Genomic DNA, 24,705 nt, shown 5'->3' on the forward strand with positions numbered 1-24,705 from the left:
AGTTCTGAGCTGCTTTAGCAAATTAAATGAACCCAAGGAGGAGGTTTTGGGAACCTCTGACTTATAACCATTATGTTAGAAGCACACGTAACAGCTGAACTTGTGACTGGCATCTGAAGTGTGTGGATGGAAAAGGGGCCACATGTTAAACCTGACAAGCTCAGGAGACTGAAAATAGCCACATAGGAAGGAGTGAACATAAAAATTCCTGACAAAGGTGGGCCATGGCGAGAAGTCACTTCCTTGGCCCGTAGCTTCCTTGACAAAGGTCAACTCTACCTTAAATGAGCCTGTCTGTCATCTTTTTGCATCTAAGATAACACCCTTGGAATTTCAGAGTAATCCCTTTTTCCGGACTCCCCAGGTGGCACAACCCACCACACCAGAGCAGGAAACTACAAAATTCCTGATTGTTATCTTGGTCCCCAAATACCATCTGATGTGCTGTAAAATGCTATTAACTATCCTGTACCTGCCCCCTCCCCCAATGTAAAAGAAGTGTGTATCCCTCCATTTTACTTTTTATCTAATCCCAGAGATTTCCCCGCTTTGCTTGCTCCCACCCCCTTAATCTACAACCTTCCTCCTTTGATTCTAATGTATAAAATAAGTTGCAAAATGGCCATTTTTTGGAGCATTTTCTCAATCTGTTGAGACTTTGCTTCCCAGCAATTGTCAGTTTGGCTCAAATAAACTCTTATAAGCTTTCTCTTAGGCTGGTATTTTTTTTGTTGACAAGTAGAAGGCAGTCTTGTGGGACTGAGCCATTAGCCTGTGGAATCTGATGCTCTCTCTTGGTAGATGATGTCAGAACTGAGCTGAATTGTAGAACACCTCGCAGGTGTCAGAGAATTGCGTGGTTCTCAAGAGCAAGCATTCCAAAAGTATGTCATAAGCCATGGAAGTTCTAGAATGTCAGTTCTACTGCCTTGTATTGGTCAAGCAAATCGCTAAGAACAACCTGATTCAAGGTTAGGAGAAAGGATCCATCTTTCCACAGAGGAGGGGTACAGTTACATTACTGAAGAGCACATGCAATCTGTCATATGTTAACACAAAGTTGGTTACCTTTTCACCCATGTTTATCTTCTTCATTCCCATCTCAGAGGAAGTAGTGTCCCTCTGTTTGTTCATAGCTGATCTTTTAACATAGCAGCTTGTGCTTAGCCTTGCCCACTTCTTCAGAGACCTTGTTTTACCAAGTATCTCTCCCCTTTTGTGTTCAGTCTTCTCCCTCTACTTGCTAGTTTCTTATGGATATCCTCAAGTTTCCTTCTTAAGAATAATAAATTGAACTTTGTTTCTATGTTCCACTCCAGATAATTACCTTATATTTCTCTTTCTATGTACAAACATTTTTTTTTTTTGGTGGAAAGAAAAGTAGGTTTTCTTCCAAAATGCCAGCATTAAGGGAAGACAGTGGACTCCTAGTCACAAAGACTGTCTTCCTGCTCTAATACTGCCAAAGGTTTTGAAGACAGGCAAGGAGGCAGGACAAGGCAGAACAAAGGAAGGAGGAATAGGCTAGGCTACTTCAGGGAAAGGCGCTTCCTAGAGGCTCTTCTGCCCCAGGGTCAGGAGTGAACCCCATACAGATGCAAAAAACCCACCCAAGTTACCGGGCCAGGTGTGCACACTGGTCCAAAGTAAACAGAACCATTGGTACTGGTATGCATAGCAAATGCACAGTAAACACAGTCTTAAAGGTTTAGGGGTGGTGGGGGAAGCAAAGAAAGGAAAGAAAAAAACCTTCAAAGTAAGTCCCAAGCCAAACCACCGTCAAATCGCATTACATCAGAAGTTTAAATTTCAAAAATAGAAGGTATAGATAGGGTCACCGTTACAATCCCCCCCCCCTCCTTTGTTCATTTTATTTATAAAATCAGTAAGGTTAGATTAGAGAGGGAACAAAACGACTACATTACTCCTTATAAACAGATTAAGACATTTTTTAAATCCAGGAATACTGGCTGCAACAGGCGCTTGCTACTTCCTGCTGAGAGTGGGCATGGTCCCTGCCTGGGGGCACCAGAGTTTTTTACAAACACAATTTTTGAAAATTGGATCTATCATGGATTTCATCTTTCTGACGTCCCATTCACTGCTCATCATAGGGACTACCATCCATACTATCATATTGAAACCATTCTTGTGGAACTGTTCTTGTGGTTATTGCAGACTTCCTAATTCCCTAATCACAGGCACTTTCTAATCTTTATCTCAAACTTTTGGTAATATTTAAAGATATTGTTTACTTCCTTGTTCTTGAGACATTGCAAAGACTTTTATGAATCCTTCTCTATTGGTTTTCTGTATGACTTCTTGGCACTATATAGATGATAAATTCTTCGAGAATGAAAGTAAAGAATAGAATAGTGTGTTAGTTTCCAATGGCTCTGGAATACCACACACTTGGTGGCTTAAAACAACAGAAATTCATTCTCTGAGTTCTGGAGGCCAGAAGGCCAAAATCTGCACCACCTTGAAATCCAAGTGTCTGCGGGGCTGTGCTCCCTCCAGAGGTTCTAGGGGAGAATAAGTTTCTTTTTCCTTCCAGCTTCCGGTGGCTGTTGGCATTCCTAGGCTTGTGATCACGCCAATCTTCAGGGCCAGCATCTTCAAATCTCTGTTCTGTCTTCATGTTGCCTTCTTTGTGCATGTGTCAAATCTCCCTCTGCATCTCGTATATAAGGGACACGGGTGACAGCATATAGGGCCCACACAGATAATCCAGGACAATCTCTTCCTTTCAAGATCCTTAATTTAATCACATCAAATCCATTCCAAATAAGGTAACATTTATAGGTTCCAGGGATTAGGGCATGGGTGTATTCTGAGGTCCCATTTATTATCTTATCATAGATGGAGAAGAAAGTAAACCTAGTTATTCAAAACCTTATGGAAGGTGATGGATAACTGGCTGAGGGGGGCCTAGCTAATATAAGCAAATAACAGGAATTTCAAAAGAGCAATAGAAATTATAGGGGGCAGGTTTTCAAAAACAGCCTGGAAACCATACTTTGCAAGAAGAAAAATGGCAACTGTCTTGCAGATTTAGAACTAGGAGAGGGAAGAGGTTGCAATGGAATAGGCTGTAAGGGAAGAAATCGGGAGAAAGCTAAATTTTAGGTAAGAGGGTTGAAGTAGCTTTAGATGAGTACCTATCCTGACATACAGTTTAATATAGTGAAGCCTTCTTAGTATGGGGATAGAGAGCACTATAAATCAACCTGAAATATAATTTGTTTAAGCTAATAATGGTGGTACAAATCATTGTGGTTTCCAAGTTACTATTATATATTAGAACAGATACTGTGTACTTAATGCATAATTAATTAATTATGGTTTATGTAGAAAGGCTACTAAAATTCCAGACAATAGTATTTGACTATGCCGTTATTCAAGAACTTTAATTAAATGGAATCAATTGAATTAATGAGCTAATGAATGTAATGATCTTTAGAAGGTCTTGCAGCCTGACTTCCCCTAGCTGGAGAACAATGGTCCCAAGAGACTCATTTGAGCACTGACCTATTAAGGTAAGCACACTTGCTTGTATAACCAAATAGTCATTCAGATATACAGCTCCTTAAACCTAATTTATATGCTGCTTTCGTCTTCATTATTTCCCATCTAAAATGGTAAGAATTTAAAAGGCAGTCAATTGCTAATAACAGTTAAATCATATTTCAAATTACATATCATGAATTTGCTTTGAAATGTGGGAAAAAGATTTTAGCATTGACCATGATAGACAAATTCAAAAGGAATAAAGGTAAAAATGGACCATAATTGCTCCTGAAGCAAAGGCTATTATTGATTTCTTCTCCATCATCTCCTCAAACAGAAAGTGAAGGGAGAAAAAGACAAGTTCAATGGCACCACCTACTCAGGTGTTGGGCAGAAGCTTCAAGTGAACATTTCTGCCTCATTAAAAACATTTATAGGAAGCAGCTTGTCCTCATGTAGTAATCATTATTCTCAGTTTGAGTTCATCTTCTGGAGTTTTCACCTTTTCAGAAGGGCGCGTTCTGTGCAATTTCTAAGAAGTGCTTCTTTAATGGGAGGGATTTATGTTAAGTTGGCTCAGGAGAAGTAGACAATTGTGGAGCTTTTTTAATGGACTACAAAAGACTGTCGAGTAATTAAATAGATTTCTTTTCCCTTCGACTGTTCCATGGTTTTAAAAACACTCCGCTGAGCATGTAAAATCAATTTCCATTACTGGCCTTGACCTTTGCAGTTTTATAAACATGTTTTTTTCCCCCTTGAGTTTGGAATGTGGCTCAAAAAGCAATAGTAGAAGACTAGAGGATGAGACAGGTCATTGTAATAAAAGTTACTGCTTTTACAGTGAAAGTCCCCTTTTCACACAGGTGTTCATTCAACTACTGTGTATGTTCTAAATATACTATATAAACACCTGCTTCTTTATATTACATATGTATATTTATATTAGAGGTAGTATTTGCTCTACAATAAAAATAAATTGTGCTTTGTATTCTCTGCTAAAGGTATTTTTTCCTTTCCCAATCCAAGAAAGTAGCCAAGCCATTGTGTTTCTTTGCCCCAGGGGCTTTGGGTTGCTGAATGGAAAGCAGATGTTGCCAGAGGACAGCTTTATTCCTTTTGTTGGTTTTGTTTTGAAACTCTAGACCCTTTGTGGGGATTAGGCCACCTCATCCAGAGTGGAAGAGAAGAAAGACAAGGGCTTTGGGGGGCTGGTGGAAATAGAACTGGCTATAGGCAAGCACTTCTTGAGATGAGCAGGGGGAATGGGGTTTGAGTGGTTGCCAAAGAAACAGCACAGCTCCTGCTTGTTAACTCCCAGTTTGGTGCATTGCTACAGGATGCTAAGGAGGAAGCGCTTTAGGAGCCATTATCTCAGGAATTGAGACAACAGAGACCCTTGTTAAAGTTTATCGTGAGTACAACTTCCCTCAGGAACCAGATCGTGTGGCCTGGACAATAAGTGTATCAGTGGGGACCAGTGGAGACCACGAGCCTTCCTTTCAATATTTTGGACTGCAGAAGACACCCTCACCCCTGACCTTCGTATCACCTGGAAATGGGAGGGGAGGAGAGCAGTCCAGACATGCTGAAATGGAATTTCCTGCCAGCCAATTGCTGCTCTAAGCAGCTCAATTTGATTTAAACAAAATAATGTGATATTTCTTACACCCAAAGTTATGGTGAAGTTTTCACTGCCTTTTCTCTTTCCCCCACTTCCTCTGTAAAATGGTGAATATTAACTCATCTTGTGGAGTTGTTTTAGCATTAAATTAGATGACGTGTATAAAGTGACTAGATCACATAATGTATGTTCAATAAAGTATAGCCAGAAAATATTTGTGTGGCCATACTGTTTCAAGAATAGAATCAGGTGCTAGGTTTTCAAAGAAGCATAAGGCATGCTTGTAGTTTTTTAAGGATTTTGTTATAATTAGAGATGCAGATTAAATATTTAGGACTATCTAGAAGTACTAGGTTTATATCTCAGGGCAAGAAATGCAGGCAGGTGAAACATGGGGGAGGCCATCGGGGAATTGAGTGGAAGAATTTGGAGGCAGGAATCAGGATATAATAGAGCAGCAAACCTATTAGGAAGTTTAGAAGAGAAGATGGCAACACTACGGGTGAAAGAAGTTTGTGTATGATGCTATCATTGGAAAAGTATTCCCAAGATGCAAGTAGGCATTTATACAACACTTGGACAGCAGGTTTGGATTTTTTTCTCTGCCCTTTCCCCCTCAATTAAAAAAAATCCAAAAACCAAAGTTATAGGTGTACAAAGTTTAGAGAATAAAATAACAGAATAGTGCAATAAAACAAACAAACAAACAAAAACAACTCCCCTCCCCACAAAACTCAGTCTCATCCTTTGCTCTACCCAGAAGCAACTACTTTCAACTCTCTCCCCCCCACCCCCACCCTTTCGGTATATGACCTTCATGTTTCTAAATAATATGCTAATATTTTTATTCTTAATTATTTTGTTTCAGTCATTATTAATATTAATATATCTCATTTTGGAAGATGATAATTTTTCTTTCATCCTCACACTTACACTCCACCCCACGGCATGCATTTTTTTTTGCCCCCCCCCCCAATCTTTCTAGTATAGTTATTTTATAATTTAGGTTAGAGAAAAATGATTGTGTTATTATTATGATGAAAATGCTATTCACAGCTGTGCCTTGTAGAATATACTGATTTATACAAGTAAGATTACTCCTCCCAGTCACAACTGTGTTTTCCCTAGGTTAAATAATTGCCTTTATATTTTTTTCTTCGGATTCATTTTCTATGTATTTCTAATGGAAACTTTCTGCCATTTGCTTAAAGTTCTTCTTACTGTGTTCAGATACATATGGTATTCTTGTGTAGCACATTCCTAAGCACACTAACCTGCCCTAATCTAGAAAGGCTATCCTTAGGGCCCCCACACAGCTGTGACCTTGGAATTGTTCTTGACCAGGGTTCTCGGATTCCTTCCACCTCTCTCCCCTGTAGGGTTCCTGTCGCCAGGCTCTCATGTCTTCCCTTTTCTTGGTTTACTCACTGAAGCACAGCTTCTTAGTGGCTGCCTGAGAGAGGGTGCAGGTGATGTAACATTTTTGACACCCCAAATGTCTGAAAATGTCCTTATTCTTGCCTCATACTTAATTGATAGGTTGGCTGAATATAGACATCTATGTTGAAAAATATTTTTCTTCACAATTGTTAAGGTATTGCTTTTCTATTTCCTGTGTGCTGTTGAAAAATCCAAAGCCATTCAGATTCTCAATCTTTTTAAGTGATCATCTCCCCCTTGCCCCTTTCCCCTCAAGCTAGCCTTTGTCACAGGGTTTTAATATTTCACAATGACGTGGCTTTGGTGTGGTTCATTGTCAACCACTGCTTGGGTATTCTGGATTCACTTTCACACTGGCTGCTTAGGTCATTCTGTTCTGGGAAATTACTTAAAATGTTTCTTAAGTAATTTTCTCCCCTCATTTTCTCTGTCCTATTTTTGGGACCTCATTTTATTTGAATGAGTTGAACTTGTGAATTTGTGTTCTAACTTTCTGATTTTTTTCTCCTCTTTTCCATTTCTATATCATTTTTTGCTCTGCTTTCTGAGAAATATCTCCAGTTGAGTTTTTATTTATGCCATTGCATTTTTTTCTAATATCTTATATTTTTACCTATTGATTGTTTTGCAACAGGCTATACTTGAAGAAACAATATCTTCTCTTACCTTCTTGACAATATTAATGATAATATGTTTTTGTCTCTCTGTATTTTCCCTGGTTCTTCCAGTTTGCTTTAACTGTAACTCAGTTCTCTATTTTTTGTATTAAAAGATGTCTAAGGGGGTGACTGGTTAGCTCAGTTGGTTAGAGCGTGGTGCTGCCAACACCAAGGTTGCTGGTTCGATCCCTGAATGGGCCACTGTGAGCTGCACCCTCTTTAAAAGAGTCAACTATGTTATTGTAGCATGAAAGCAAAGTGTAACCAATGACCATGGCTGTTCCCCAATAAAATTAAAAAAAAAAAAGATGTCTAAGGTATCTGATGATCCTCCGTGTTTGCCCATATTTAAGAGTGTGGCACACTTAGAGTGTGAGAGTGGATATTATTGGCTTTGCTATAGGGAGATCTGTCTGAGTCAGTGACAATATAACTTTATGTGATGATGGCTGTGTTGTCTATCGACACTGTCCAATAACATAACCAATAGTCACATGTGTCTTGATAACTTGAAGTGTGGATAGTGTGATTGAGGAACTGGTGCTTTAATTTTACTTAATTTAATTAATCTAAGTTTTTAAAAAAATTTTATTGGGGAATTGGGGGAGGGGAACAGACAAGTTGCTTTTTGTTTTGTTCTTCAGTCTAGTTGTGGAGGATGTTGCTTCACTGGCCCAATCTGGCACCATCATTGCACTCTTCCCAGGTGAGGCAGATCAGTCGCCGGCCTCTGGATGGCTGCTCACGGCAGCTGCTGGCTGCTGGGTATACACACGGTAGCTTATGGCAGCCCACTGCAGCAGAGGGCCGCAGCCTATATTGTCGATGGTGACCCATGGCAGGCCAGCCCCAGGTAGAGCTGCCATTCACCATCTTATCTGCAGAGGGCAGTGTCACTGGCCCTCATATGTGGGATCCGAACTGGCGTCCCAAGCCAGTTCTTAACCAATGTGCCACTCGTCCAGCCCTAATTGATCTAAGTTTTAATGTAGGTCACTACAAGTTGCTAGTGGTTGCTGTATTGGATCATGCAGAGCTAGGCTTTCTCTTTGAATTTTTTGTTTTCTTGTGAAATGGGTTGGATTTATTAGAGAAGTAGCTTTGAACTCCTTTCTGGAAGGTTTAGACCTGACTGCTAACATTGTGAGAGCCAGGTAGAGGAAGAGGACCCCGGGGGCAGGGATTGTATTCAATATGCCAACATCTACCTAAGCTTAATTTTCTGTGCAGTATTGGCACCCCCAGCTTTCTTAGAGCCCTCTATTTTAGCTTTTTCAAAAAATAAACTTCTAGGCTTTGCTGAGGGTAGATAGGAGAGTTGAGGCTCTAACTGCTTCTTGTTTTTTGCAATCTTCTGTCCACTTCCCAAACTGCCCATGTTCATCAGTTCTCAAGACTTGTGTGTAATCAAATGCTTCTCAGCTTTTCTACCATCTTGGGATCTAGCACTTTGGAACATGGCACATCATTTACCTTCCACTAATCTTCCCAACTTTCAAATTTTTATGCTGTCATGTCTTTCCTAATTCTTTGTCCTTATGATTTGATGTCCTGCAAAGAAATTGTTTACCATGTTTCAGTGGCATTTCAGAAAACTATAAAAAGCAAATAGTATGTTCAGTCAGTCAGTCACCTTTAGTTCACAATTTCATATGTGGGCTGTCTTAGTTTGTTGAGGCTGCTGTAACAAAAATATCACCGACTGAATGGCTTAACCACCAACATTTATTTTTCGCAGTTCTGGAGGTCGGGAAGTTCAAGATCAAGGTGCTGGCAAATTTGGTGTTTGGTGAGAACACTATCCCATTCATGAGGGCTCCAACCTCATGATGTAATCACCTCCCAAAGGCCACACCTCCAAATACCATCACATTTGGGGTTAGGATTTCAATATAGGAATTTTGGGGAGACCCAAACATCCAGTCCATACCATGGGTCTATATAATCTTTCTAATGTAATCACTTACTATACTGTTTAATCTTCAAAAGAATTATTTGTAACTGCACCCAACTGTTATAATTTAGAATGTATACCTCCAAGAATAATTTCAAATCTATGTAAAATATTTTTGCCTACTTTTTTTTTTTTAGCTGAATTCTACAAGCATTTTGAACTTCTGCTTATTGAGACTGAACCAGGATAATTGACTAGGCCTCCCATAACAGGAGAGACTTTGTACAGGTTCAAATTAAGGTGAACTTTTTTATCTCTAAGGAAAATTTGGGGAAAAATTATACTTTTAATTCAGGTACATGGTTTTTAAAATAATTGAATAGACCTCCTATACCAGGAGGGACTTTGTAGAGACTTAAGTAGGGGGCAATTCCTTTCATTTCTATGGCATACTTTTTTGGAGAAAATGTCATTTGTATTCAAAATCATATGGTATTTAGGCAAATCTGTACAAAATATAATGCATAGGTGTAACTTAAATACATAATCAGTACCGTTGTGTTTTCCCTCTTCTTGCACTGAGCAGGTGGTCAGTAATGACAAATGCTCGATTTTCTTAGGGGTACAGATTCAAATGACTATGAATTACAGAAAATAAAGTGCTATTTATTGTTCATCCATGTTTATGGAATTGGGCATAAGCCCAATATATATTTAAAGGAATCTATGACAAAGGAGATCAGCAGAGTCACGGGTACAGTAAGCCATTTAACTTTGTAAAGTAATACATTTTAAACTTGTATTGCAGTTTGGACTTTTTACGGAGTTGAATGGTTTATTTCTGCTCCTCATTTTCTTGCCAAATAAAGATGGCTGCTTAGCTCCTATCCACCACCTGTGAGCCTAGCCAAGGTCCACGCTTAGAACTTCCAAAGGGTTCCCATCTTCTTTGAGAATGTGACCTTGGAGGACAAGTACCCAGAGCTGCCTGGTTTTGCTACCCTGGGCTTTGGGTGCTAAAATGAACCTTTTCTCAGTGGATTGGTCTTCTGTTTTTGTTAAATCGACAGTTTGACTTCTGTGTAAACCTTAACACAAGCGAATGCCACTTGTGTCTGGTTTTCTGTTCAAGTGGTTGACCTTATTATCACACCCGGATTGTTCTTCCTTTTCCCTGAACTCCTTTTCCACCCAGAATTTGCAGCACATGATTTCAAATCTAATTCTATAGTGTTGTTTTGTTGCTGCTTGCTTCATACAGTCCTTATTCCGCCTCTGCCCCCACCTCATCCTCCACCCCCACCCCCACCCCAACCCCTATCTAAATTGTGACGATTCAGAAGACAAAGCTCATGAGTGGCATATCTTTGTAACCTCCGTAGCGCCGCTCATGTAGAGGTGCTCAGATTAGGCTCTTTCATCTACAGAGAACCAGGACAGGTGCTGCCCTTTATCATGTACATCCTCTGTTCCAAGTGCTATGAGACACTTTACATATTATTTCTCATCCTTACAGAGATGCTGCGAAAGAACTGATATTTTTACCTCATTTCTCAGTTGAGTCTGACACTGAGTGAAGGCAAGTAACTTACATATAGCTATTAAGCATCAGAGTCGGGATGTGAACCGAGGTTGAACCCAGGAAGTGAACCCATGTTCTTTCTACTCCCGCAATCCAACTCACCTCATTTTCATTCATATAGAACCCAAATGAGCACAGTGTAGCAGCATTCCTTAGCTTTCATCTAGATTTGTAATTTGGACTACTAACCTAGATGGAATTCTAGTCCTATCCTGCTGACTTCCAAAGTTAGCTCTGCTGTTTTGAGAATTAGGCAACTAACTTTCTGAGCAAAAGTATTTGTCTCTTTAGGGCCACTGGAGCCTGGTGAGGGCCTTGGAGTGTCAAGATATCATCAGGGAGCAGCCTGTTTCTGAAACCCACGATCTCCCTCGGGCTACTGTAGTGACACAGGGCCTGTAATTAATGTGTCCCTTCCTTTCCTTCTCTGCATTTCATCACTCCCACATTTTTAAAACAACAGTTTCTCTATGATGTAATAATGGGCAAGCACTCTGAGTTTTCAAGTGACAAGTGTGCCAGGAATATTTTATTTGCCTTGGAAAGATATAAATTCCTGGGTCTATACAGGTTCCAGTGGCTTTCAGAGAGAACTGAGCACGCTGCTCTCCTTAAGAAAGGCCACCAATGGCAGTGATTTCTGGTGATGCAATGCTGATATTTTAGTATCATCCTGGAGAATGGAAGAGGGGGGCTTCTCTGGAGCCAGATGAACTCATAATTAGTTCTCACCCGGCCTGCTTAAGCAATTATGGTGAAACCAAATCACATTACTTTTTTTCTCCTGCTCTTGATAAAAGCCTCAACCTGCTCCTCCTGCCCCATAGGGCACTTGGCTGGCCATTATTTCTAATACCACAAATGCCATCCTTCGCTTTTGTTTCCAGGCTACGACTGTCACTGTGTAAAATAAGAAGTGTGGGGGAAATAACATACACCTCTCGGTCTCACTACTTCAAAGGTACCTAGCAACCCTGTCTCCAGGCAGGCAGCACGCATCTCCCTGGTAGTTTATTGCCCACTCACAGCAGAGGCGGTGTGCTCTCTGCAAATAGCCTACATCTTTGCCGGTGCCAGCTTGGCGGTGGGGTGGTGGTGTCATTGGGTGTCCTCGGGGACGTTTGGTTCTTGTTCTGGGAAGACTAGGGCAAAGCAATGACTATTTCCCCAAAGCTGTTTGTGGAATCAGAAATTAGGTTAAACAGTTCCGTACTTGGGGTTGCATAGTCTAAAATAAAAAACAATGGTTTTTAACCTTTGTTTTTTCCAGCCTTTGTCACATTTCTGACATGAACCTTCCAGAATGTTCATGACATTCTATTCTAAAGGATATTTTCCAGGCATATCTATGTAATGAGCAATGCTCCTGGCCATTTTGTCCATCTGCCAACCCACCGAACAATGCTATGCACAGTTTTCACCATATTCACATTCTGTCTGTAAAGTACCGATTGGGCTGAAGAGAGACTCTGTGCTGACTTACCAACCAGCCACATAGATTTTCCATTCTAGGCTCACGTACACACGGCATTATATATGGACGTTGAGACTTGTAATTGGCTTTCTGTATGTCAGGGTATTGTTAAACATTCTTTGTTTCTTTATTACTTGAGTTTGATCTGTATTTTAACTCTTTCCCCCCGAGTAAGAGCCTTGAAGAATGACAGTCACATCTCTTTTTTTTTTTTTCAGAAAGAAGAAAACAGTTTAATCATATATGTCTTCTTAGGGTTATTAATATAAATAAAGACTCACTCCAGGAGAATATATAAATAATCTCCCTTTCTGGTATTTATTTAATGGACTTTCAAGAAAAAACAAAACTATACAACCCCAGTTGTGTGGGCCTGTTTCTCACACAATGAGAGAATCAATGAATAAACAAAAGGTGGGAGTTTATAAATCCAAATTCTGACTGTTCTTAATCAAATTGCAAAATACTTTATATCTTAGCACCACTATCCATTTTAAAAAGGTCAAAACTAACCTATTTTACTGTATTAACCAACTAAAAAGAGTGGAAAGTCACATCTCCTGTGGAAGGAAACCAAGATTTTCCAGTGGTGACTGATAAAAAAATGGAAGGACTCAGACTCCTGGGTATGTAGAGCTTGATTTGGGAAACTGTGGGTGCTTCTGGATAGAGGGGTGATCCCAAGATATCAGGAAGAGGCTACGTTTTAATCTGCGAGTCATTTCCTCACTTACTCACCATACAATTATTGAATTCCTACCATGTGCCAGGCCCTCTTCTCAGAGCAAGTAAGACACAGGTGAATGAAAAATCTTACTGACAAGATCATAGTCTGGGAATATTTTAGTGAAAACAACAATTAGGAACAATGTCAGATTTGTTGTAACATAAATACTTACAAAGTGCTTTGGGAGTTCAGATGGAGATGGGAGGGCTCTGTAGGGAGAGGGGAAGGCGGAAGGAGTGATATTTATACCACTTAATTTTTTTTTTTAAAGATTTTTATTGGGGAATTGGGGGAAGGGGAACAGACAAGTTGCTTTCGTTTTGTTCTTCAGTCTAGTTGTGGAGGACGTTGCTTCACTGGCCCAAGTTGGCACCATCATTGCGCTCTTCCCAGGCGAGGCAGATCAGTCGCCAGCTTCTGGATGGCCGCTCACTGGGGCTGCTGGCTGCTCACGCTGGCTGCTGGCTACACATGGTAGCCCATGGCAACCCACTGCCACAGGGGCTGTAGCCTACACCGTTGCCGGCACCTCATGGCAGCCCAGCTCCAGGTGAGCTGTTGTTCAGCATCTTAGCTGTGGAGGGCAGTGTCACTGGCCCTCATATGTGGGATCCGAACCGGGGCCCTCTGGCGTCCCAAGCCAGTTCTTAACCATCGCGCCACTCGGCCGGCACTATATCACTTAATTTTTAATAATAGCTATGTTTAACAACTGGCTCACAACAGGCCTGAAAATCTAGCACTCGGCTTTCATGAGCTGGTGTGAACTGGCTCCAGCACATCATGGGATGAAGGTGAAACTGGGAAGTGTAGATACGTCTTATAGCTATGGTAAAGAATTTGGATTCTCTCCACAAGGCAGGGTAATTTGAAATATTGCTTACTGGTTATGTTTTTCTTGTTTTATATATATTTTTTACTTCCTACCCCCAAAGAAGGTGTCTAACTTTTGCTTTTCCTTGTCTCAGGTGTCTTTGTATTGCTGGGCAGAAATCAAATATTTCTAAAGAGCTGGGCTTGGCTTTACCTACTTCTATAGGACCAACTGGATACAGTCAAGGTGAAGATCAGAGGTGAGCATTGTAAACTAAGACCAGAGGGCCCATTCTTGAATATTCTGTATGAAATTCCTATACATTTCAGAAGAGCCTTGGTGGAAGGAAGGAGCCCAATAAAAAGACTGAAATTATGTTTCATATTGAGTAGAAGAGGTCTCAGCATAATTTATTTTAGAGAAGTTAAGAGAAGTGATGTCTCTTGACATCCAGTGTTATAGAATGAAACTGATATCTGCTACAGCTATAGATAATACACATTTTTAAACCAGAAATATAACCTGACTGTATCTTAATTTTAGAAGGATAAGTATCACCCCTGTAGAGGAGAATTGGAAGAGGGAGACATGAGTGAAAAATGAGACCACTTAGGTGTGATCATCTACAATAAGGAGAGTAATCAGGGTAGTCTCTGGGGATAAAGAGAGGTCAGGCTCCACAATATTTCAAAGGCTAAATCACAGAAGGTGTGAATACATGTTTGAGGGTTTAAAATATGAGCTATTATGACTTAGAGGCAAATGCAACCCCATGCCTATGTTGGTTACCATATGCCTGGTACGGTATGTCATACTTAGCAGGTGCTTAATAAATACATCCTGAATGAATGAAAGAGCACATGAATGAATCAGTCCAATGCACAAGCATATACACATGTTTTCACTACATTAACAATGAGTCTGGTCAAGAGAATGACAAGCCACACTGGGAGAAAATCTTTGCAAAAGATCCATCTGATAAAGGACTGCTAGCCAAAACATACGAAGAACTTCTAAAACTCAACAATAAGAAAACGAACATCCTGATTTTAAAAAGTGGCAAAAGACCTGAAAAACACCTCACCGAAGAAGATATAGAGATGGCAAATAAACATATGAAACAATGCTCCACTGCAAATGTCACTAGGGAAATGTAAATGAAAACAACAAGGGAAATGTAAATGAAAACAACAAGGCGATACAACTACACACCTATTAGAATGGCCAAAATCCATAAAACTGACAACACCGAAAGCAAGGGTATGGAGCAGGAACGCCCATTCACCGCTGGTGGGAATACCAAATGGTACAGCTACTTGGAAAAGCAGTTTGGCGGTCTCTTATGAAACTAAACATACTCTTATCATATGATCCAGCAATCAAATTTCTCAGTATTTACCCAAAGGAGTTGAAAACTTATGTCCACACAAAAGCCTGCACATGAATATGTAGAGAAGCTTTATTTATAATGGCCCAAACTTAGAAGCACTGAGTTGGCCTGCAGTAGGTGAATGGATAAACAAACTGTGGGTCATCCAGACAAGGGAATATTTTCAGCACTAAAATGAAATGAGCTATCAAGCCATGAAAGACATGGAGGAATTTTACATGCATATTATTAAGAAGAAGACCAATCTGAGAAGGCTACACACTGTATGATTCCAACTATATGATGTTCTGGAAAAGGCAAAACTATGGAGACACTAAAATCAGTGATTGCCGGAGGTAGGGGTCATCCCCCCACCCCAGTTCATATGTTGAAGGATGAATACGCAAAACACAGAGGATTTTTAGGTCACTGTTAACTACTGTATGATGCTCTAATAGTGGGTACATGTCATCATACCTTTGTCAAAACCCATAGAATATATGACACCAAGAGTGAACCCTAATGTAAGCTGTGGAGTTTGGGTGATAATGATGTGTCAATGCAGGTTCGTCAACTGCAACAAATGTACCACTTGGGGGGGTGGGGGAGTGTTGATAATTGGGGAGGTTCTGTGTATATGTGAGGACAGAAGATAATGGGAAATATCAGTACCTTCCACTCAATTTTGCTGTAAACCTAAGACTGCTCTAAAAAAATAAGATCTATTTAAAAGAAAAAAAGACAAAACAAAACAGTCTGGGAGCTTGCATGAAGATTCATGACTCAGTATCTAAGTGGTGGTTATGGAAACCAGGGCATGTCTACATTGCCTGAATAGGATATTCTGACCAGTAGACTGTCCTCGTGTAAAGATCAATAAGCCTGTTAATGAAGACAAATACTAGTGTGACAGGAGGCATTCAGGTACGCAGGAGTATTATGAGGTGTATGTTGAAGAACTTAAAATACATGTACAGTGTGAGCCACAGTATGAGAATTTGAACCAACTTAACCCAGGTTACCATTCCAGGAATGTCAGGTCATTTTGGACTTCATCAGAATTCTCCAGCACTTACAGGGGGGTGTCTGCTCTGGGTCCCCAGCCCACCCCTTTTCTACCAGGCAGTTGTAGCAAAAGCACATTTCAGACCGTAATATTCTAAGCAAACAAATATTTGCTAGCAAGCAGGCACAAAAAATCATACTGCCTGGGTACAGTTGGAGTACTTTTAGTTCCAACCCTTGACACAATGACCCACAAAAGGCAGATCATGCCTTTTAGATCAGATGACAAGGTTGTCTACAGATGGGAGTGGCAGGGGGCCTAACCAGCTGTTCCCCCTGGTGTGAATTATTGGCCTAGCCAAGTATTTATTGATACATTGTTTCTGTAAAGGTGGAGATGCCCAACTTCTAACAGGCATAACTTAAACTCCACTTATTTTGCCAATTAGAAATTCTTTCCAAAACGCTCCATAATAAAACTTCTGGTGTTCGTTTTGACAAGAATACTGTTGAATACTACCTGGCCAGTTCTTAGAGCGTTAACTCTTTGAAGTCACTTCATGCGCTTATCGATTCCTAGGGTATGGATTAAATCGTGTAGAGTTCTCACTGTTTCTGTATGCGGGCACGGCAAATTACGGCGAACAGTAAAGCCAAAGGAAACACCAAGACAAAAATGTTAAGAAGGCTCCAACATCAGAATGAAACTGGACATCTGTTTTGCATTGTACTGGTCACTATGAGATCTAATTATCCATGTTTCCAGTTATTGTGCCAGAGAGAGTGAGTGTTTATGGGGCTATATAACATTTAAACAAAAGCAGTTTTAAGTAATTTACTGCCGTGGTAGATGCAGCATCATGGCTTCTTTCTGAGATTCCCCAGGAACAGAAGTTTTTCCATTAACAAAATCTTTATGTAAGGCTTTATTGGATGGATTTTCTTTTTGTAACAAGAAGAGCCATGAGTACTATGGATGAACAGAAAAATATCCCAGAGACAGGTTGTCATAGAAACTGTGCCAGGAGAACAGCTATGAACAGGATAGGATGCACCGTCCAAAGAGAGGGAGTAAGTGTCTGTGAAGCTACTCTTGCCATCAGTTTTCGGGAGTAAAGCTCGCATGAATCCCCTCATGGAAATTGTCAGTGGTAGCAGGGACAGGTGGGTTGCTAGGAGGCTGTGCGTCTGCGGATATATACCTCGTAGGACATTTTTAGAAGATTAAAATAGATAAAATATATAAAGCACCTATATAGAGTCCCTGAAAAATATTAATAATAGACAGCAATAATCTTTACGATCTCATATAATCCTCACTAGAGCCCTCTGAGGAGGACACAGTCCTTATTCAAATTTTCCAGATGAGAAAATGAGGCGCAGAGAAATGGAATTGTTCAAGGTCACATGGTAAGTGGTAGAGCTGAGATTCAAATGCCAGGTTCTCTGACTCTAGGGCCCTTGCCCTTAATGTCTCCGCTGGACTGAACTAGTAGGCAATCAATACCTGGTAATAATTATAAAAATGATTCTTTGGTGGTGAAATAGTAGTTGGAGTTTCAATTGCCATGAGATACATATGACAGAATGTCATAACATTTGTTGATTTTGTTTCTTTTCTTAAGTTTATTTTTCCTAAACCAAATGGAAGTGACATCCTGTAGGATGAAACAAACTACTTTGTCTTATTCTCCTTTTCTTGCCACCTTATTCCCCAGTGCAGAGCTCCAGGTTGTCCCAAACAATCGATGTCCTACAGAGCTTTAAGAAAATCAGGACTCCTCTCTCTCTCTCTCTCTCTCTCTCTTTCTCTCCCCCTCTCCATGTTTCCTAAAGGAGAAGCTTGTGACTTCTCCTAAAGGAGAAGCAGCTTCCTTACCATACCTTTGCCAAAGTCAAGATCTTATGTTATAGGCTGAATTGTGTCCCCCGCAAAATTCACATGTTGTAGTCTGTTAAAAATAAAATTATTCATGACACTTGTTAGAGAACAGAAAGGCTGACTTTATTCCAGGGACTATCACAATAGGTAGAGGGACCACTACAATGGGGTTTTATAGTAGGGGACAGAGATTGCCTCAACTCCAAATACAAGGAAAAATGGGAATCTGTAGCCAAGAAGAAGGGTGTGTGTGCCGGGGGGAGAGGGAAGTCGGTTGGTGGGAAATTACCAAGAGGAAACACCATGGGTAAGGGAGGATTCTGGCGAAATGGGCCTAGCAGGGTTCTTGCCGAAGGCAGACCGGGTTGATCAATTCACCTGGATGATGAGGGATGATTTCGGTTAAACTGACTTAGCAGGATTCTTGCTAGAAATGGACGCTCCAAGGAAAGGCATGGAAGCCCAAGGTCAGGACTAGTCAAAAAGCGAGCTCAGAAGATCTCAACCAAAGTTTGGTCAGTGAGAGAATCATTGTCATGTCCTAACTGCCCAGTGCCTAACGATGTGACTGCATTTGGAGACAGGGCCTTTAAAGCGGTGACGAAGGTAAAATGAGGCCATATGGGTGGACTCTAATCCAACATGACTGGAGTCCTTATAAAAAAGGAGGTTAAGACAGACAGACAGACAGACAGACANACACACACACACACACACACACACACACACACGGACGACCATGTGAAGACACCAGACGAACACAGCCATCTACAAACCAAGAAGCGAGGCCTTCAGAAGATACCAACCCTGACAACACCTTAATCTTAGACGTCTAGACTCCAGAACTGTGAGGACATCAATTCCTGTCATTTAAGCCATCCAGTCAGTGGCACTTTGTTATGGCGGCCCTAGCAAATGAATCTACCCTACCGTGGTCTGAGCATCAAAACCCATGTCCCCTTTGCCTCCTGGCATCTCCACTTGACATTCTGTGGCTGTGTCTGTTTCACTAGTTACGCACCAGTGTGGAATGCAGACCCACTGTGTAAAATGGCGCACGCCCACTTTGGAAATAGCTCCGCTGAGGGTACGTCCAGGGAAATTAATCAAGGTGCGTGCTTTTCTTTATGTTGTTTCGCCTGCCTCCCACTTGTCCAGCCTCTCCCAGGGATTGTGCCTTCCTCGGAGCCAACACAACACTTTGTTCATATCTAGATGCAAGTTCTCACAGGACTGCACTGCCATTAACTTTTTATATGTCTGTTTACCACTCCCACCCCACCCACAGTTAATTTCTGAATTTATAGATACTGAGATTGTGCCTATGAATTACTCATTTCTGTACTCCCAGCACCTACTACAATTCCTTGTTCAAAGAAGGCACTAATTCATGTTCAGACTTCTTGAATAGATATGTGCATATAGATTCTACCTTTTCTTTTTTATCTCTATGAGGGAACTTTTGTAATATAGACAAGTGAATGAAATTTTAAGCATGTTACATGTGATGCTATGAGCAATTGTCAATGTTATATGAAAAAGGGTTTATCTTTATTTTAAATGCTCTAATCGGAAGATCCTGAAATGCCTAAGCCTCTTCTTACAAGGGAAAATGCAAGTATAATGGAGTTTGAGTTGTCTAGGAGAAATGGTCATCGTTACTTGAAGAAATCTTACTGCCTACCCCACTCCCGAGTTGGAGCCAGCGCCAGGGAGGGGACTAGGCATCATTGGAGAAGTGGGGAGAGAAAGGAGGCTGCAGAGAAAAGGGAGTCCTGGGCTCTCACTCAAGACAGACTCTACCAAGACTGTCAGGCAACTCATTGGAAAGTGATTATTTCACCTCTGGATATTCTCTGGACTCCCTGTGGGTCTGGACTAGTTACTAGAAGGACTCTCTCTTTTTGGTCATGAACTATATACCGTACCTCCTTCTCCTCAGACTTCTGGGCAGCAAAGAGGGGGGTATATTTCGATTGTTACAAACTGTATCCAGCTGGTCATGCTGGACCATGGAAACACGGCCCCCCTCATCCACTCTTCAGTCCAGACCAGTGAGAGGTGCCTGCTTTGTCAGGGGGTCTGGCTGGAAGCAACATACAGTCTTTCAAAATATAGCCCTTCACTCAGCTCTTCTAGAGACACAATCCAAAGACGGTCAACCTCGCCTGAAAGTTTTAGTGAAATGAACATTCGTTATTTTTAGACAACAATAGGTGATGGACAAAGCAGGACATGTAACTAGCGACACAAGCTTTTGTGCTCCTCGGAACACAGTCCTCCTTCAGGAGTTTGCTGTGGGCGAGGCAGTTGCCAAACATCCCACAGATTTGTGTCGGGAACACCAAAGCAGCAGAATCAATCATTTGGGAAGAAGCAGAGCGGTCCTTTATTAGATTTTGTATATGACTAAAAATGAGCACAAGTGAAGGTCAAATCTGTCCTCCAGCTTCCTAATTATAATTCAGAGAGCCAGGAAGAAAAGAGAACGGAGGAAAAGCAAAACATAAAAAAAGCTGCCTGGAGTTTGGGAACGCTACGCAGAGATGGAAGGTATTTCTGTCTTTGATGTCAAACATCCACATGGTAACTTTTTTTCTTCTAAAGGCATTTCGTTTTGTGGGATTGCATTCTTCCTGATGCCTAGGAAAATATAAATGCCATCAACCGTTTGATCTCATCTGGGTAGTACGAAGGCTGTTTGTTTGTGGGTTGGGAAGTTAATGCCACAAAAGGCCATAAAATCCTACGTGACAGCTTTGAATGATTCATGGCAAACAGTCACAATGCGGGTCAGATGGTGTATTTCTGGCGTTAAAAATATAAAAGGGTTACTTAAAAGTGTGTATACAGAAAACACAAGAATTTTGTATTATTTGTCATCCAGTGAAAGCTAAATAGCATTGGGACATGGTTACAGTTTGAAAAAACAAAAACAAGTATTTCTGAATACCAAAGATAATTTTTGCTAATTCAAACGGTTTTGAAAATTGGCACAAAGAAACGAAAAGGGCCTTTCATGTGATGTATGAGGAAGATCTGTTGAAGAAAATTAGCTCCTACAGGAAGAGGGTTGATAATGTGACATATACTCACTTTGATCTAAATTTAACAACTTCCCACATTCACAATGTTCCAGTGTCCTTTCAGTTACTATAGTGATCATTTCTTGCAACTCACCAGTTAATTCCTAGGTAACAGACACCAATCAAAGAGATACTAGAGTGGGCACAGGTAAAAATTCTATTTATTAAATATTAGCTGTTTGAACCCCACCCCCACCCCCATCCACCCTCAAGCATATTTTAGGCTTGCTACATATAATGAGGAGATTGAAATGCCTCCAAATATTAGCTGTATACAGAGAACCAAGAAAGATGTTTAGGCCCTAATTTTGAGCATAAGAATCTTAACATGATATCATAGCATTGCTAAGGAAACAACAAAAAAAAATCAGTGTTTTAAAATAAGTACCTTTCAGCTGGAGCTGACCTACAAAGTCACTGTTGATGTTTGATGAAGCTGTGGACAAAATATTACCCTCAATAGTTTGAGCATCTTTCTGTTCAGTGATGGTGTGTCTTAGTCCATGTTTACTCTGCTTCTAATGAACAGCTGTATCCACGATGGGAGAGTTTTTTTCTCCTGAAAGCAACTTGCGTCAGAAACTTCCAGATAGATGAAGAAGAAGTATCTCCTGACCTCTGAAAGTACAAACAGTAAGTACTTCATTATATTGCTCTTCCTACTTTTTAAAAACATCTTTCTGGAGGCTTATTTTAGCTCTCCAATAAAAACAGAGTCCAAAGATTCCTACCTGAGTACCACAGAGATAATCCACTATTTACTTTTGTAGGTATTGGCCCTATGGTGTAGTCTGCCAGGTCAGAGATAGCCATAAGTCTATTGAAACGCAGGGTTCTATAATAAAATAAGAACCCACGTTTTTAAACCTAGCTTTTTCATTGCTACACAGTAAGCAAAGCAAACATAAACAAACGAAAATAAACAGACCAAAAATACATTAGAAAAGTGTGGAGTGACAAAAGGAGAGGAGGAATACTAAGAAATCAGGGTTAGAATATGTTCAGTAACCTCAACATCATACTGATCGCAACACTTATTAAATGCTTCCTATGTGACCTGCCCTGAGCTGGGCACCTTAACTTTTATTCTTGTCTTTAATCCTCATGACAGCTATGTGAAGTTGTCATTATTAATTTCTCCATTTTACAAATGAGGAATTAAGGCTGATAGCATTAAAGTAACTTCCTCAAGGGATCCCAGTTAAACTAGTAAGTGGTGGGGCTTGTATATATTTAAAACAACAATAACAACAAAAACCCAAAACAAACAAACAAAAAAGCCCAAGCAGTCAAGAGGATATATTATGGATAGTTGGTCTTACAAGTGCCAAAATACAAACTATAGGATGCATGGGGTTTGCACTATAGTCCAAACCAATGAATTCACAAAGTCAAGTGGCCAGAACAGGTACCCAAAGTTCCCTTTGAAAGGAGACAACCAGAAACTGGGATGTAGATTTGATTTTGAAAAAGCCTTTTTGTTCTTCCACGTAGGGGAATTTTCACGTACCCCTTGATAAAAATATTTACCCTTGTGTATATATCCACATCTTCACATTGGAAAACAGAGCAGATAAAAGTGCTTGATAATGCCTGATATACAAGGAAATGATAATGTTAGACTTTACCTTTTTTCTCTTACAAAGTAGCCTTAGAAACCAAAGATGGATGGCAGATTTATGACTGCTCTCGGGAACTCAGACTGGGTGTCAGACAGTGGTAGTCATATTTCATTACAGTCCAGGGCAATTTTAGCAGTTCATTCGGAAAGTCCCAGCATACATTATTGATTATTGTTCCATATGAATCAATCACAGGTGAAATGTAAGATGGAGTGGGCTCCTGTAAAAGAAGTTACATAAAATGTAATGTGTCCATACAACACTTCTAAATTCTTAGTAGAAAAGAACAGTAACGGCAATTTACCGCAAGAGGGCGCCCTGGTACTTTTAAGTGTGAAGAACACAGCAGGTGAAGTGGGCACAGTTACAGACCAGGTGCAGATTTCAGCTACAAACCGGTTGCTTTTCTGCAATCATTATACAAGAAATACGGAAGGTTTTCTTTAGTAACTTTTATGGGATTTGAAAAGAGTAATAAAGTTTTTAAAGGCACATTCCTTCTTATTTTCATAGAAAGAAATGAGATTTTTTTTTTCCTCAAAATTTGTTTTCCTGGGTTAATATTTTGTTAGATACAGAGGGTGCCAAAAAAAGTATACACATTTAAAGAAAGAAAAAAAAACTATTAAAATTGTAATACTCACTATATACCAATAACAAAGGGTGAATACAAGTTATGTGTATACATTTTTTTGGCAACCCCGATATATGCTTTGTATCATTACCAGTTATCAAGATGATTTGGGGGAAAATCAAAAGAAAAAAATGTTTCCTTTTGTTTTCAATAATGTAAAACAGATTAGTGAAATTGGGGTTCATTTTAGCAGTTGGAGGAAAGGTTAATTGGAGAAAATTATGGCAAATTAATAGAGATTCAAATACTCTTCTTTGTACTCCTTTCCCTATACATGTAACAATGTGATTCATTATATATTCAATAAAGGTTTTTAGTGACAAGACTATTATTTTAGGCCCTAATCATGCCTCTTTAATAACCACTGAAATCTGAACACAGGATTAAAAAAGAATATGTATATTGTGCCCAAAAGCTACAGATTAAAAATAAAGAAAAATAGGCAGATGACAAAATCCTCCCAGCATATGTGGTTTGGCGTGATCCCGGAAGTCTACGTGGTGTTTCTCAATCAGAGGAAATTTTATAAATATTTTCACTGGAAATGTTCCTTTAGTCCAGGGATTGGCAAACTTTTTCTGTAAAGGGTCAGGTAGAAAATACTTCTGGATCTGCAGGCCATATGGTCTGTCTACTTCTGGCTACTCAATTTTGCCACTGTAGCGTGAAAGCAGCCATAGACAAGCCAATGAATGGGCCTGCTTGTGTTCCAATAAAATGTTATTTACAAAAACCGATGTCAGGCTAGGTTTGTCCCTGGGACTGTAGTTGGCTGAACCCTGGACCGCTTCACAGAAAAGGGGTGAGTGAGAAGGAGAAATAAACTTTGGAGGCCTGGATGTAGGGGCACGCAAAGAACCTCTTGCTGGAGAGCATAGGATATAAAAAGCTTAACCTCAGGTCTCAAGAGATGTTCAACAGAGTCCTTAGCGAGAAGTCAAAAGAAAAAAAACTGTCCTAGGAAAAAGTGTATTTTAGAAAATTGGATGGAGCAGATGCATAGCCCCATGTCTAAAAGAAGTAAAGCCCAGAGGGTGTAGTAAATCAAAAATGTCTGAGATGGGGAGTTTACCTTGAGCATCTGCAGCCCTGGCATCCTCAGCCACCAAGAGGTAAGGAAAATCTTCAGCCCTGCAGGAAACTATAGAGTTTTGCAGCAAGACATTTCTGGGTGATAAATTAGCCCCAAGGATGCACCCTAATTTTCTGAACAGAAAGAAGCACCCCTGAGTCCCAACTCGAGGACATTTTTCTAAAGGACCACTGCAACTTTAAACATTTGGAGAATATATTTTATGGTTCACAGAAAGGTCATCTACATTTCCCTAAGAGCGATAGATGCACTGTATTTTGATTTATGAGATGAGCTAAGATTTCCATGAA

General features: G+C 40.2%; 1 non-coding gene across 1 annotated transcript; it reads left to right on the forward strand.

Moving 5' to 3' along the window:
• The first annotated feature begins 7,360 nt into the window (after positions 1–7,360).
• TRNAG-GCC (transfer RNA glycine (anticodon GCC)) lies at positions 7,361–7,434 on the forward strand. Its single transcript has one exon. It is a non-coding gene; the product is annotated as a tRNA-Gly (tRNA).
• Positions 7,435–24,705: the final 17,271 nt, after the last annotated feature.

Source organism: Hipposideros armiger, unplaced genomic scaffold, assembly GCF_001890085.2.
Source record: "Hipposideros armiger isolate ML-2016 unplaced genomic scaffold, ASM189008v1 scaffold_300, whole genome shotgun sequence".
In the NCBI taxonomy this organism is placed as follows: domain Eukaryota; kingdom Metazoa; phylum Chordata; class Mammalia; order Chiroptera; family Hipposideridae; genus Hipposideros; species Hipposideros armiger.